Raw genomic sequence first — 13856 nt, forward strand, 5'->3', positions numbered from 1 at the left:
CTAGTCTCACCCCTCTGGCTAACTAGTCACCCCTGTCTGTGATTACTGGGTCCTTCCATGCTCCTCTCCTTACCTCCTCCTACATGTTTCCCTCATTATCATCTCTCAATGGATAGCAAGGGCTTTCACATACCACACCACTGAGTCTTGCATTCCTTCTGAGTCACCTTTGAGATGATATCTAGTTTGGGATAGTTAAAATGTACACTTGCAGATTTCTTTCTACAACATTAAGTACTAATGTATCTTGATAGGTGCCCCTATCTGTCTCTCCTGTCCCTGATTATGAGAACCCGTAGTCCTAGGCAGAAAATCTGTGAAACTCAGTTGCTGAGTCATTAGAGGTGAAGTTTCTGAAATAAATAGTACCCTCAAGCTAACAGCTTCATCATCTAGAAAACTTGTTAAAATTTTATTGGTTTAGCCCAACCTCCAGAATTTTTATAATAAGTAAATATCAGATAGAATCCAGCCTGTATGTCTCAGGCTTTAGAGGAAATCTGGTGCTTGTCTGTAGACCACACTTGTCCCATACCATTAATGTTCAATTTTACCTATTAATTTTCTCTTCCTGCCTCATAATCACCTGTTTGCAATTCCATCTTTCTCCCAGAAAAATATGATCTCCTAGAGGATAATCTTTCTCTTCCTGGTAGCCTTAGTCCCTACCTTACTCAGATATTAGATTTATGTTTTCAAAATGGATGATGAACAAGCTAGTTTTCATCTCACTACTCCTTCCTTATAGGCAAAAGAACTTCTTACTCCTCAAAGTTATTTCTTCATCCCCATACATAATTGCTAAAGGCCTTTACCTTAGTGATAAAGGCAAAACTGAACTTAATAAAATCTCAAGCCATGAACCATATAACAACCAAAATAAGCTTCAATTGAATGGAACCCAAAAATAGAACCTAAAACAAACAGCTATTTAAAGTTAGCTAATTAAATAAGGAAAACAAGAATTTTACAATTGCATTACAAGTTTCTTATTTTACCAAAGTGAATGACTAAAAAAAAAATCATAAAACAAAAACAGTGTGGAAGAGCAAAACGACTTAACAGTAAAAACCTGAGCCCCAGAAGACGATAGCATCCCTTGTATTCTAAACTTAGCTCAGCCACTGGGCACCATGTGAATGAGTCACTGCTGCTCCTTGACTTAAATCATCCCTCTTATAAAACTTGTTAAAGAAAGACGTCACTGCAAATTAGATGTTGCAGCTAAGTTTAGCCATCCTTGAGACATAAATATTGTAACTTATGTGACTTCCGCCATTTTGTTTCATGACTTACATTTGGGCATGTGACTAAGTATTTGTTTATGTCTATACTAAAGCTAAAGATATACCTTCTACATAAAGATATATAGAAAGAGATACAAATGTCCACAGAAGTAGCTTACACAGAAACATCTTTGAGCTATTTAAAGAAGAAGCACTATTTTACTAACAAATGTTCAGATTCTGACTTGTCCCTAGCCTAATCTTATAAACTGACTATCCTTAGAGGGGGTGTGTGTGTGTGTGTGTGTGTGTGTGTGTGTGTGTGTGTGTGTGTGTGTGTATCTGTGTATATCTGTGTCTGTGTGTCTGTGTCTATACCTACCTGTGTCTGTGTCTGTGTCTGTGTCTATGTCTATGTCTATGTGTATCTGCGTCTCTGTAGAAAGACAAGAAGACCTGTTTTTCTTCAGTCCCTGGCTTCTCCCTAAACATTGCCTTTCACAGTCAGAAATGCATCAGACACTGCCCAATGGAACCTGGGGAGTAATAGGGTCTGTCCACCAGAAATACTCCACGGTTTCCATCCAAACCTTAGCCTACAGTCATCATCAGCATTACCTTCTCTTTTAGAGTCTTCTTAATGAGCTCATGTTTTTTAGCTGGATCAAGTCACTTAGCCAACAAAAGATGTTCGTTTAAAATCTAAGTGACTGGAAAGGTTGGTTAATCTGATAGCCCACTACTGTCTACTTCACTTCTTTATGATTACTACTCTGAAGGAAGGAGACAAGGGAGTATTACATACAGAGAAATTTAGCCCAGTGGCTGCACAAAGGTTCTGAGTGCCAGGGAACAAATAACAGGTAAGAAACCAGACAAGCGAGCATAAGGTTACTTGTCCAGTGACCAAAATTGACCACTTACCATATAGAAATGTACAGTTTGAGAATATTGCCATCCTATTAGAACTCCAAGGAATCCCAGTGAATTAAGTATTATCATTTAAATTCTCAATTTATAGAGGAAGAATGTGTTGTTTTTGCAAAATTGAGTGACCATGGGTAAAATCTTCAAAATCCAGTAATGTATACTTCTTAGTACACATTTCTGTCTACATTTATCAAGTCAAAAGTAGTTATATCAAATGGCCTTAAGACCTTTTATGCTCAGTGCCTTGGCTTCTTTAATTTTCCCAACCATTCCTCATTCGATCTCCTTATTACAAATTCCATTCTCCACCTCTGAGTTTCCACTAACTGTCCCAAAGCTGACCAAAGAAATATGAGTAGCTAGGTTGCTTATACCGAGGGAGCTGGAATATCCTAAAACATGGGACAAATAAGGAGAAAATAATGGAGAAATATCGACATAGGTAAGGAAGATATCTGTCCTGGTTTGTTTTCTAATCCAAAAGCAACTGTGGAAGAAAAGTCTTACTTAGGCTTATTCTTGCAATCCATCATGAAGGGAGTCAGGGCAGACTCACAGCAGGCTCACTCCATTTTCTTATAGAAATGGGACCACCTATCCAGGGATGGCACAGTCCATACCGGGCTAAGCTGTTCTCCATCAGTTCAATCAGGAAAATGTCCCCACAAACTTGCCTGCAGGCATTTTCTAAGTTGAGGTTTCCCTTCCCTTTTGATTCTATCTTGTATCAAGTTGACACAAAATTAACAAGGACAATATCTTAGTCCTAGGCCCAAGAACCACTGTGACGAGAATGTATAGCTTACATCCTTCTGTGAATAAGGGAAGATATAGACTACATAACAAAGTTCTGGAAAAGGCACTGAGGATGTACCTAGCCTCTGAGCAAGCCCATACCACAGCTACCCCTCCCCATTGAGTCATGAAGTTTATCCACACATAATGAAAAGGAGACTCTTCATTTCCCCAAAGATGTTCATTCCTATACCCAATAAAGTGCTTCTTCTTTTTTTAAGTGTCCTTTTGTGCTTAATTTGATTTTTTTTCGTTTAGCTTTCACAGGGATGTTCAAAAAGGGATCATCTGCACCACTTAAATAATTATTTAATATTTCAAAGCCAAGTAAAACCCTCTTCAAGTTTTCTCTCACTAAAGCATCCCAAGATTTTTTGACATAGACAAAAGCTTTTGTTTCTGTGATTTTCATCAATTCCACTGCTCATCGGTGGTTCCTTTCTAGTTTTACTACATTCACCTGAAGATATGAAGACCAAGACCACACCTTGCATGCAATACCCTGAGGAGCAGAAAAATAAAACACTGGTTTCCTAGCTCCTGGAAGAAGATCACACAATAAAAGCCATGGCCATGGTCATACCGAAATATCACTAGTAGATAACAGCACTATATAACTGACATCCAACAAGTGCATCCTGCCTAGTATGTCTCTGGTGGTTTATGTTAACTACTCACATAACCCTATCCTGACCTTCTCTGAACAATACCATGCCAGAAGAAAGATCCATGGGACTTCATGAGTTTAAAATATGGTAAGAGCAGCCACTTCTCATTATCACAGATGACTAGAGAGTCACAGAAGCTTAAAACAAAAGAAACATCAACCCATACACAAGAAGCAAGGAATTAACAATATATTTACACATTGATGAGGCAGCTATGGGAACAAAAAGCAAAAGACATTTCCAGGCAATTTATATACTGGGTCTGCCATGGCTCCAGCTGCATATGTAGCAGAGGATGGCCTTGCTGGGCATCAATGAGAGGAGAAGCCCTTGGTCCTGCCAAGGCTTGATGGCTCAGGGTAGGGGAATGTCAGGGCGGAGAGGCAGGAAGGGGTGGGTGGATGGGTGCAGGAACACCCTTATAGAAGCAGACCGAGGGGGGGGATGGGATAAGGAGTTTATGGACAGGAAACCAGGAAAGGGGTTTTTTACATTTGAAATGTAAATAAAAATATCCAATATATACTGGGTCTGTTCTTATAAAGGAAAGTACTGTCCTCATTCATCAGCTCATACATTAAGTAAGCAAAACACCCAAACTATGAAAGCCAAAAATACCTGGATCTTAGTGGAAAACTGACCATGGGGTGGGAGCCAAGGCAGAACTTAATTAGGATAGCAGCACCCAGCTTTTCATGGTTGGGAATGCAAACGGACAGCTGTTCTGGTCAAGCTAACTTCTTGTTGAGAAGCAATGGGGAAATATACTGAAGTGCAATGTTGGACACATAAAGACTTGGAGACAATCAGAGACCCCAGTTATCAGAACAAGGGAGAGAAGGACCCAATAAGACCCAAGGCTGTGGCAGCGGGGAGAAAAAACAGAGAGAGGAGGAAAAAGAGACAGAAAGACACAGAAAGAGACAGAGAGATAAAGACAGAAACACAAAAACAGATGCAGAGCAGAAAAGCAAACTTAAATCAGCTAATCAGGGTAGCTGCAGAGTGTGTGTGTTGCATTGGGGAAGCACTCAGTGTTCTTCAACATGAAAGTCTGATACTATAATGAGGACCCAACTTGGGAAAGCTAAGACCAAGCTTGCTACTTTCCATTTTCCTTGAAACTCATAGAAATTATTACCATGCTCTCCTGTCTAGCATCTACTTTGTTACTCAGTGAGACCTAGAAGGAACACCCCTGATGCAAGCTCATGGAAGAATATATGTAGTGGAATGGGGATAAGAGATTTAGAACAGGGTGCAAGTTGTTTTCTTTTAAGACTGAGAGGTTTTCCTTTAAGGCCAGGCAGGTAGTTAAAGAAGGTCTGGAGTCTGAGAAAGTACATGGCATTACATTTAGGATTAAACCTAAAAAAGTCCTAAATGGTTTAAAACAATATCAGGGAACTCTTGCATCCCCTCTACCTAATACAACTTGTTGCCCTATCCTCCATGAGGGCTTCACAGGAATACCTGAGATCCAAAAACATAGTAGAACTCAGTGTCAGCTCAGCCTTAGAGTTCCATGAGAAATTCTGTCCATGATAAAGTCTAGACAAGGGGAATACTATTTCTGAAAGGTTGTATTATTATTATTATTATTATTATTATTATTATTGGTTACTAAAACATGCTCATTGTAGCATCATCCACATCAACTAAGACACAGACACACTCATTCATTGATAAACCTGTCAGGAAATGGATGAATTAAAAAACACTTAGTCAGCTGGGTGGTGGTGGTATACACCTTTAATCCCAGTGCTTGATAGAGCAGAAGCATGTGTGTCTCTGTGAGTTCTAGGCCAGTCTGGTCTACAGAGTAATTCCAGCACAGAAAAATCCTGACTCCAAAAACAACAACAAAAGCAACAAAATGGTCAATATATATATAAGCATTTTTTAAAAGGACATTATTTGCTGCAATATGGATGAACCTTGTAAACATTATGCTTAGTGAAAGAAGGCAGCAGCAGAAGGACAAACAGTACATGATTTCATTTATATAAGGTGTCCAAAGTAGTCAGACTCACCAAAGCAAGATGTAGAATGATGGTTACTAGGAAAATGTTCAAGGGGTATAAACTTTTAGTTATGAAAATGTTTCTAGCCTTTCTGCTCTTTGACGCCGCCGAGGAAGCATGGCTGAAGGCTCTCATCATCCTGCCTTCATGTCTAAGTCAGAGTCCCCCAAGGAGCCGGAACAGCTGCGGAAGCTCTTCATTGGAGGGCTGAACTTCGAAACAACCGAAACAACCGAGGAGACCCTGAGGAGCCATTTTGAGCAATGGGGAACACTCACCGACTGTGTGGTAATGAGAGATCCAAACACCAAAAGATCCAGCAGCTTATATGCCACTGTGGAGGAAGTGGATGCTGCCATGAATGCAAGACCACACAAGGTGGGTGGAAGAGTTGTGGAATCTAAGAGAGCTGTGTCAAGAGAAGATTCTCAGAGACCAGGTGCCCACTTAACTGTGAAGAAGATCTTTGTTGGTGATATTAAAGAAGACACTGAAGACCATCACCTACGAGATTATTTTGAGCAGTATGGGAAAATTGAAGTGGTTGAAATTATGACTGACAGAGGCAGTGGAAAAAAGAGGGGATTTGCTTTTGTCACCTTTGATGACCATGACTCTGTGGATAAGATTGTTATTCAGAAATACCATACTGTGAATGGCCACAACTGTGAAGTAAGAAAGGCTCTGTCGAAACAAGAGATGGCTACTGCTTAGTCCAGCCAGAGAGGTTAAGTGGTTCCGGAAACTTTGGTGGTGGTTGTGGAGGTGGTTTTGGTGGCAATGACAATTTTGGTCGAGGAGGGAACTTCAGTGGTTGTGGTGGCTTTGGTGGCAGCCGTGGTGGTGGTTGATATGGTGGCAGTGGGGATGGCTATAATGGATTTGGCAGTGATGGAAGCAATTTTGGAGGTGGTGGAAGCTACAATGATTTCGGCAATTACAACAACCAGTCTTCAAATTTGGACCGATGAAAGGAGAAAACTTTGGAGGCAAGAGCTCTGGCCCTGATGGTGGCAGAGGCCAGCACTTTGCTAAACCACGAAACCAAGGTGGCTATGGAGGTTCCAGCAGCAGCAGTATAGCTATGGCAGTGGCAGGAGGTTCTAATTACAGCCAGGAAACAAAGCTTAGCAGGAGAGGAGAGCCAGAGAAGTGACAGGGAAGCTACAGGTTACAACAGATTTGTGAACTCAGCCAAGCACAGTGGTGTGAGGGCCTAGCTGCTACAAAGAAGACATGTTTTAGACAATACTCATGTGTGTGGGCAAAAACTCCAGGACTGTATCTGTGACTAATTGTATAACAGGTTATTTTAGTTTCTGTTCTGTGGAGAGTGTAAAGCGTTCCAACGAAGGGTTTTACTGTAGACCTTTTTCACCCATGCTATTGATTGCTAAATGTAAAAGTCTGATCATGACGCTGAATAAATGTCTTTTTTAAAAAAAGAAAAAGAAAAAGAAAAAAGAAAATGTTTCTAGAAATCTGCTGTAAAACAGTATGCACTATTATTAGATAATCTCTGTTCAATAGACCAAAATAGAAAATGTAAAATGTCAGAAAGTTAAACACAAGTAGATTGCTTTTTTAAAAAATGGGTTTTGTAATCCTATATAATGCAAAGTAATTAGGTGTTTAGGACATTGTAGATTGAAATTAAAAATAATTGGAATGCCTTTGGGCTTAGTCTCTACCTGAAGAACTTACCCCTGAGCAGGCATATTAGCATTGCTACACTGCCTAGATTATTGTCCCCAGGGAACAGCCAGGGATCTGGAAAATGATGCTTATCAAAGTTTTTCTACTCTAATGTCTTCTGAAATATCTTGTTAAAAATTGATCCTACACTAATCACAGTAATAGAACTTTCTAGAACATGCAGGTGACCAATGCTCATTTTATCAAGCTTCCAACTCAAGTCTCTGAAGGATTTCTTTAGGGTGATCTAAAAGAGTTTGGAAGAACTTTCAAAGGCTTTGCTTGCTATACAACAATTGGACAATCAAGTTTAGGTCTTATCTATGAAAAGTAAACCTGAGTTGAGCCAACATGATTATGCTGGGTGTGAGGTTATGAAGGAACAGAGATGAAAAAAATCCCTGAGACCTAATGACCTGCTACATGAAGAAACTCAGAAGTGCATAGACTGGATACTATGGGAGGGAATAGTGACAACATCCATGAGGAAGACTAAATGTGTGAGTAATGATTTCATTAAGGACTACACTGCGTAGGGAGTTTCCAATGCCATTAATGAGGCATTTGAACACTCTAACAATGACTGGGGGTTGGGGGGGGGAGTCCTCTCTAATTCCACTATCCTAAATAAGAAAGTATGACTTGTTAGTAGGGAATACAATTATCATCCCAGAAACCCATGTCCTGCCCTGCATGAAGAAGGTGTTGTTAACCAAGCAAAATTCAGAGTATTTAAGCAAAAAGGAATCATGATGCATAAGGAATAACCCTGAGTTAGAGTTCTGAAACACTCAGCAAGGATATAACTTAAACTAGATGGTGTCACCTGCTAGAATTCTAAACTGTTGGTAGAAAAATATGTAATATAATTTCCATCTTCCTGTCTATCAAATCACGTTTTAAATTACATTCCAGTTGGCAGAGAAGTTTCTCTGGCAGTCATAGATAACTATTATGCTAACTATTAATTTGAGAATAGTCCATTTTCCTGTCTGCATCTCAATATATCTCTTTTCCTTTATTTAGTTTTACATAGGAAAGTATTACTATCTTGTGACATCGGATGAATCTGCTTCAGTGTGAAAATGCAATCTTTTTCTTTATCAGAATGATAAAATAAAAGCCTGTGTGCTTCAGCCTTTTGCCTCTAAGTTAATACAAAGATCATTTTATCCTATGGCAGAAACATACCTAATTGATTTGTCGTCTTCTCTATGTAGCTTTTCCTAAAGGTAGATTGAATCAGAATTCTAATGAAAATAAATTTATAAGTTAATTTCACTTCTTAAATCTATGTTTCAGCTCGACTTTTAGAATTAGAAAAAGTCATGGAGAATTCTGCAAATTTTCTGGTTAATTTATTCTTTCAAGAAAAATATTTCTTATGTATGTCCCCAGAAGTTTACCAGATGACCTCTTAAAAGGCAGCAAAGTACAACATGTCAGCCATATACACTCCAAGAGACTGTCTAGCTAGGAACAGGCCATCAACTTACAAAATACTTTTTAAAAGAGTGGGGCAGGCAGAGTACATTGATGAACAGAAGTGCCAAATTAAAAAGAAAAGGCACAAGAAAATCGTGCAGATGTGAACAGTCTCAAGTGCAGATGAAGATAACTCTGGGAGGCTGGTGGAACTTTCTAGAAAAGAGGAACTTGGGGTCTGATGAGGTGCCACATGCTTACTTGGATGTGTAGGCAGGGGACTTTGTGTCTAAGGCCAACAAGAGAGGTAGAGGCAAATGAAGGATGAACAGAGGAAGGAAGGTGTCTTTGTTATGATTTCCACTGCTGTGAAGATGCACTATGACCAAGGTAACTCCTACAAAGGACAACATTTAATTGGGGCTGACTTACAGGTTCAGAGGTTCAGTCCATTAACAACCTGGTAGGAAGCATGGCAGCATCCAGACAGACATGGTGCTGGAGAAGGAGCTGATAATTCTGTTTAATCTGCTTATCTTAATTTGAAGGCCTCTAAGAGAAGGCTGCTAACCTCAGGAGGCTAGGAGGAAGCTCTCTTTGACCACTCCCACAATGACATACTTCCTCCAACAAGGCCATGCCTACTTCAACAAGGCCACACCTCCTAGGAGTGCCACTCCCTGGACCAAGCATATTTAAACCAGCCTGGGAGGGGACTTGAGTCCTTGGGCCTTACAGATTATTGATATTGAACAGACAGAGGAATTATTCCAGTAAAAGAGAGATTGCTGGGATGGAGAACAACACATTCTCATTTCAAAGACTGTTAAACTATCCTGCTAAGATTGGGTCATGTAACTAAATGTTGTCAGGAAAAGATCTGGAAACAGTGAAAGGTTTCCATAAAATAAAATTTTAAAAAAAGCAAAGATGGTAATTCAAACATATGCATATACACAATATGCATAATGAATCATAAGCATTTCACATGACTTCACAGCAACCTTTGATCTGAACACACATTTATTCTTTGTACTACATGTACTGTCAGACCATACAATGCCAATAAATACTACCTGAAAGACTTTATCTCAGACTCAAGACCATTTTATGTTATGAACTCAGTGTCATTACTATACATAAAAAGGGGTTTTGTTTTTTATGAGCATAATAGTTTAATTGTGGAAACAAATAATTTTATTATTTCCTACTTGTGCCTCAACAGGTACCAAATTAATCTTTAGACTGTATTGAGTTTTATGTTAAAACTTACTGGTGAAGTTGTTGACTTGAGTTTTATTTTTTAAAAACTAGTAAGTGTTCAGTAGAAGGCTCAGTAGTTAAGAGCACTGGCTGCCCTTCCAGAGGACTCAAGCTCAATTCCCAGCACCCACATAGCAGCTACAATTGTCTGTAACTCCAGTTCCAGAGAATCTGACATTTTCACCCCAATACACATAAAATAAAATTAAATAAATTATTTTTAAAAATCAATAAATAAATTTTGGCTCAGTAATTTCCAGAAATAGCTGAAATGATCCTAAACATACTTCAGACATTTTATATGTATTTATGCAAACAACATTTCAGTACTAATGACTATAAATTGTCAACTCTGTTAAAGGTCAGAGATACTCTGCAGTATCAAATATTCAGTCAAGATTCAATTCTTTATGTAAAAATAAGCCCACCCAGCTCATTAGTATGCAAATTTTCCTTTCATCTATTATAAATAGTAAGAAATATATATATAACAAAGAATTGTTCTAAAATATTTGTTATGATAAGTATTTGATGTATATAACTATTTTTATACCTGTATGTTATTATAAAAAGAAAAGTCTCATGTGAAAGGAGCTGACAAAGGAAAATGTAACAGAAAAGTAACTCAAAGAACCTTGAATCCTGTGTCAGTGGTGGCCATTCGGTAACAGCTTATTAGAAGGACAGTATACAAAAAAAGCTAAAACTGATCAAAGGGGCAAGGGCAGCTGCAAGGGGAATGGATATGCTTCTTTCATGGGGATGAGAATAAAAGACTGCTAGCTTGGTCCTAGTTTCTGATGCTGTAGAGCTGTGAAGAATGGACTGATGCCATAGTGAAGCTTTCAGGTGAAGTAACTTTGTGAATAGTTCAGAAGATTAAAATCCTTAAAACCAAACTGAGATGTAACACAATTGAAATTTGACTTCTTGGTCCCCATAATTAGTGCCAGCTAGTTACCCAGGCTCTCTAGTGTAGCACTGATCTTCTAACCATGTAATTGAATGTTCTGGGACTCTATTTAGAAAATCATTTTCCTTCTGGAACTACCTGTAACTGGGGATCGGGGGTAAGGGCAACCAGAATACACATGTAATAAAGCTAACTAGTAGTCGTAATGACTTAAAAGAAATAGTATACTTGTCCAAGAACCTAATGCCGACTCTGGGGCAGGGGAATTTTTAATAATTACTGGCTGCAAGGAGCATAACCCGATGCTTGTTTAATATGAAACTAATTTTAATATATATATGTATCTATTTTGTCATCAAATTCTAAATGCAAGTGGTTTCAAATTTAGTGTACATCAATGTAACATTTTTTAAATGTAGACTCACTGTTTCTGGTGTAAAGCTAGAATTTGCATCACTAACAAGACCTCAAACTGATATTGTCACAGAAAAGCACAATCAGATGTCAGTCAAACTCTTTGACCAGCATGCTGGCCCATATCAGGTGTTTAATGTGTGTTCTATTGAATCTCACTGTTCCCAGTAAGCAATTAGCAATAATGCAGATATTTTAGACCCTTGAAAACTCAACTACCTCAAGTCTTTCTAACAAGGCCTGTAACTTAATCTATCCCATATTTAAAAATACACCAAGTGAAATTACATATCAGAACTTCACTTGATGTCAGCCAAGTCTAGGGTTTTTCCTTATTTCTTTAACAAGTCATTGCATTAGTCCTCGACCAAATAAATTTTCTCTTTCCATTTTTTCATTCACTGCACTGTGACATAGCAGGAGTAAAATTACAATGAAGGGGAAAGAAATCTCCTTACCTGATAAAATCTGATATATTCTTTTCTTATTTTCTACATATATTTACTTTCTAGATCTGGGCTCCTCATGTATAATTCTAAAATGCTAGCTATGCTCTACAAATAATTTGAAATTTTACTAGTCTTTAAATACTATTGTGACATTTGTTGACTTATTAATTGAGCCCACTTGTAACATGCTATTTTCCTCCCAGCCCCAAGCTCCTAGAGTAACGACTCAGACTCAAAATATATTTACAAATACTTAGGCCTGACTAGCTAATAACAACCCATTTATACTAATCTACATTCTGCCATGTGGCTGGTTATGATTGTTAGTGATTCTCAAAGCATTTTTTAACCTAGAAATAGACAAGAATAACAAAAGTATACTGGGAAATATATGGAGTTTTCATACAAAAGCTTTCTTTAAATTTTACTAATTTAAACTAATAATGTATATTATCCACAAATAACCTTATGTGTTTCTCTTAGGCTTCAAAGTACATTTTATTTTAAAACTCTTGTTAACTCTTTGATTAATCATGTCGTTGATCCTTCTACTGAAAGCATTTTAGTGATCGATAACTTTGTATATCTCTGAACACATTCTACAATTCCCAAGCTGATTATTTAAGTCATTTTATACAAAATTTTGTCAAGGCCTAGTTAATACACAGGTACTTTTTAAAAATGTAAATAGTTACTTTGTAAGCATACCTAACCCTGCAATATGATGTGCCACCATTGCCTGGTAACTTTCTAAATACTAAGCCATGTATGTACACACCAGCAGACAGATCCTGATCTCACTGTGTAGGTTACAAATGTTCTAACGTTCTTGTCTATTTATGAGTTTAGTGTCTTCTTACTCTTCTCCATCTGAGCAGCTGTTTTAAGCTTTTAGTTGAGTCCAGTACCCCATCAAGCAGATGTTAAGAGTACAGTTATGATGTGCATGAATAATTAGGTTGATATATATTCCAGACATGAAAAAAATCTTATGGTTGTTAATGAAATATAATACTTTAAAAGATTTTAAAATGATTATTTCCTGAATGTGTTTTTTTCTCCAAACATTAGACCAAGGTGGATTGTTTACAAAAATTTATTCATACAAATTTTACACACTTTATATAACAGTTATCAAAGTCCTAGTTATAGATATTATGTGTGTAATAATGCTTGGTTAATATGTTTGTATAATCAGTTGCACACAAAATAAGAGCTTCAAGACTAACATCTACCTATATCATCACTATATCATAAATCTGCTCCAGTTTAGTAAGGCTCTTGGCATTTCTAAAAAGTATACAAAAGATTAAATTGGGTGATCACTGTAAAATGCTTGCCACTAGCCACGTGAACACTAAGTTAGACTTCATAAATAAAAGATTCACTAGAGCCCTGTTTCACCACTAACAGCTGACACAAACAATTATCCAAGAAACAAATAATTAAGACTAAAACGCAAGCCGATGTGTTGCAGCATTGTAGGGCCACTAAATAGCCATCTGTGATTCGTGGCGATTTAAAAGGCAAAGAAAGGCACTAAAGCTGCAAACTGCATCCCAGGTCACATTGCCTGAGGAGACTGCAGGATTAAAAATTGATCCTGTAGCTGGACACAGGCTGAAATCGAATGCCTGCTTACTTTCTCTGTTTGCAATGTGATCTGGGGCAGCATCCATCCACCCGCCTGGGAATGCAAATACAGTTTTTTTCTCTTAGATGCCTGACTTCATACTAATCAAATCTGTACAGGAAAAAGGAAGAGTTCCTTAAACTTTACAAACTAATGGTTTTTTTTCTTGTTTTTTTTTGTTTTGTTTTTTGTTGTTTTTTTTTTGTTTTTGTTTTTGTTTTTTTTTTTAAAAATTGTGCCTAAAATTTGGGAGGCTGGTTGAATTGTTGCTGCTTGATCTGGTTGGTGGGTGACGGTTCTTTTGTTTATAAAGATTACTCCATATATGTTCAAGAAATTGACAAGAAACAGACATGCTTTTTTTTAGCCAAGACAGGATACAAGGGTGGGGTGTGGGACCTCCTTCCACCACAAATATAAG

At 37.9% G+C, this 13856-nt stretch overlaps 1 pseudogene; it reads left to right on the plus strand.

Moving 5' to 3' along the window:
- Nucleotides 1-5790: 5790 nt before the first annotated feature.
- Hnrnpa1-ps6 (heterogeneous nuclear ribonucleoprotein A1, pseudogene 6) lies at nt 5791-7054 on the plus strand (annotated as a pseudogene).
- The last annotated feature ends 6802 nt before the right edge of the window (nt 7055-13856 follow it).

Source organism: Rattus norvegicus, chromosome 9 (assembly GCF_036323735.1).
Source record: "Rattus norvegicus strain BN/NHsdMcwi chromosome 9, GRCr8, whole genome shotgun sequence".
NCBI classification, from domain to species: Eukaryota; Metazoa; Chordata; class Mammalia; order Rodentia; family Muridae; genus Rattus; species Rattus norvegicus.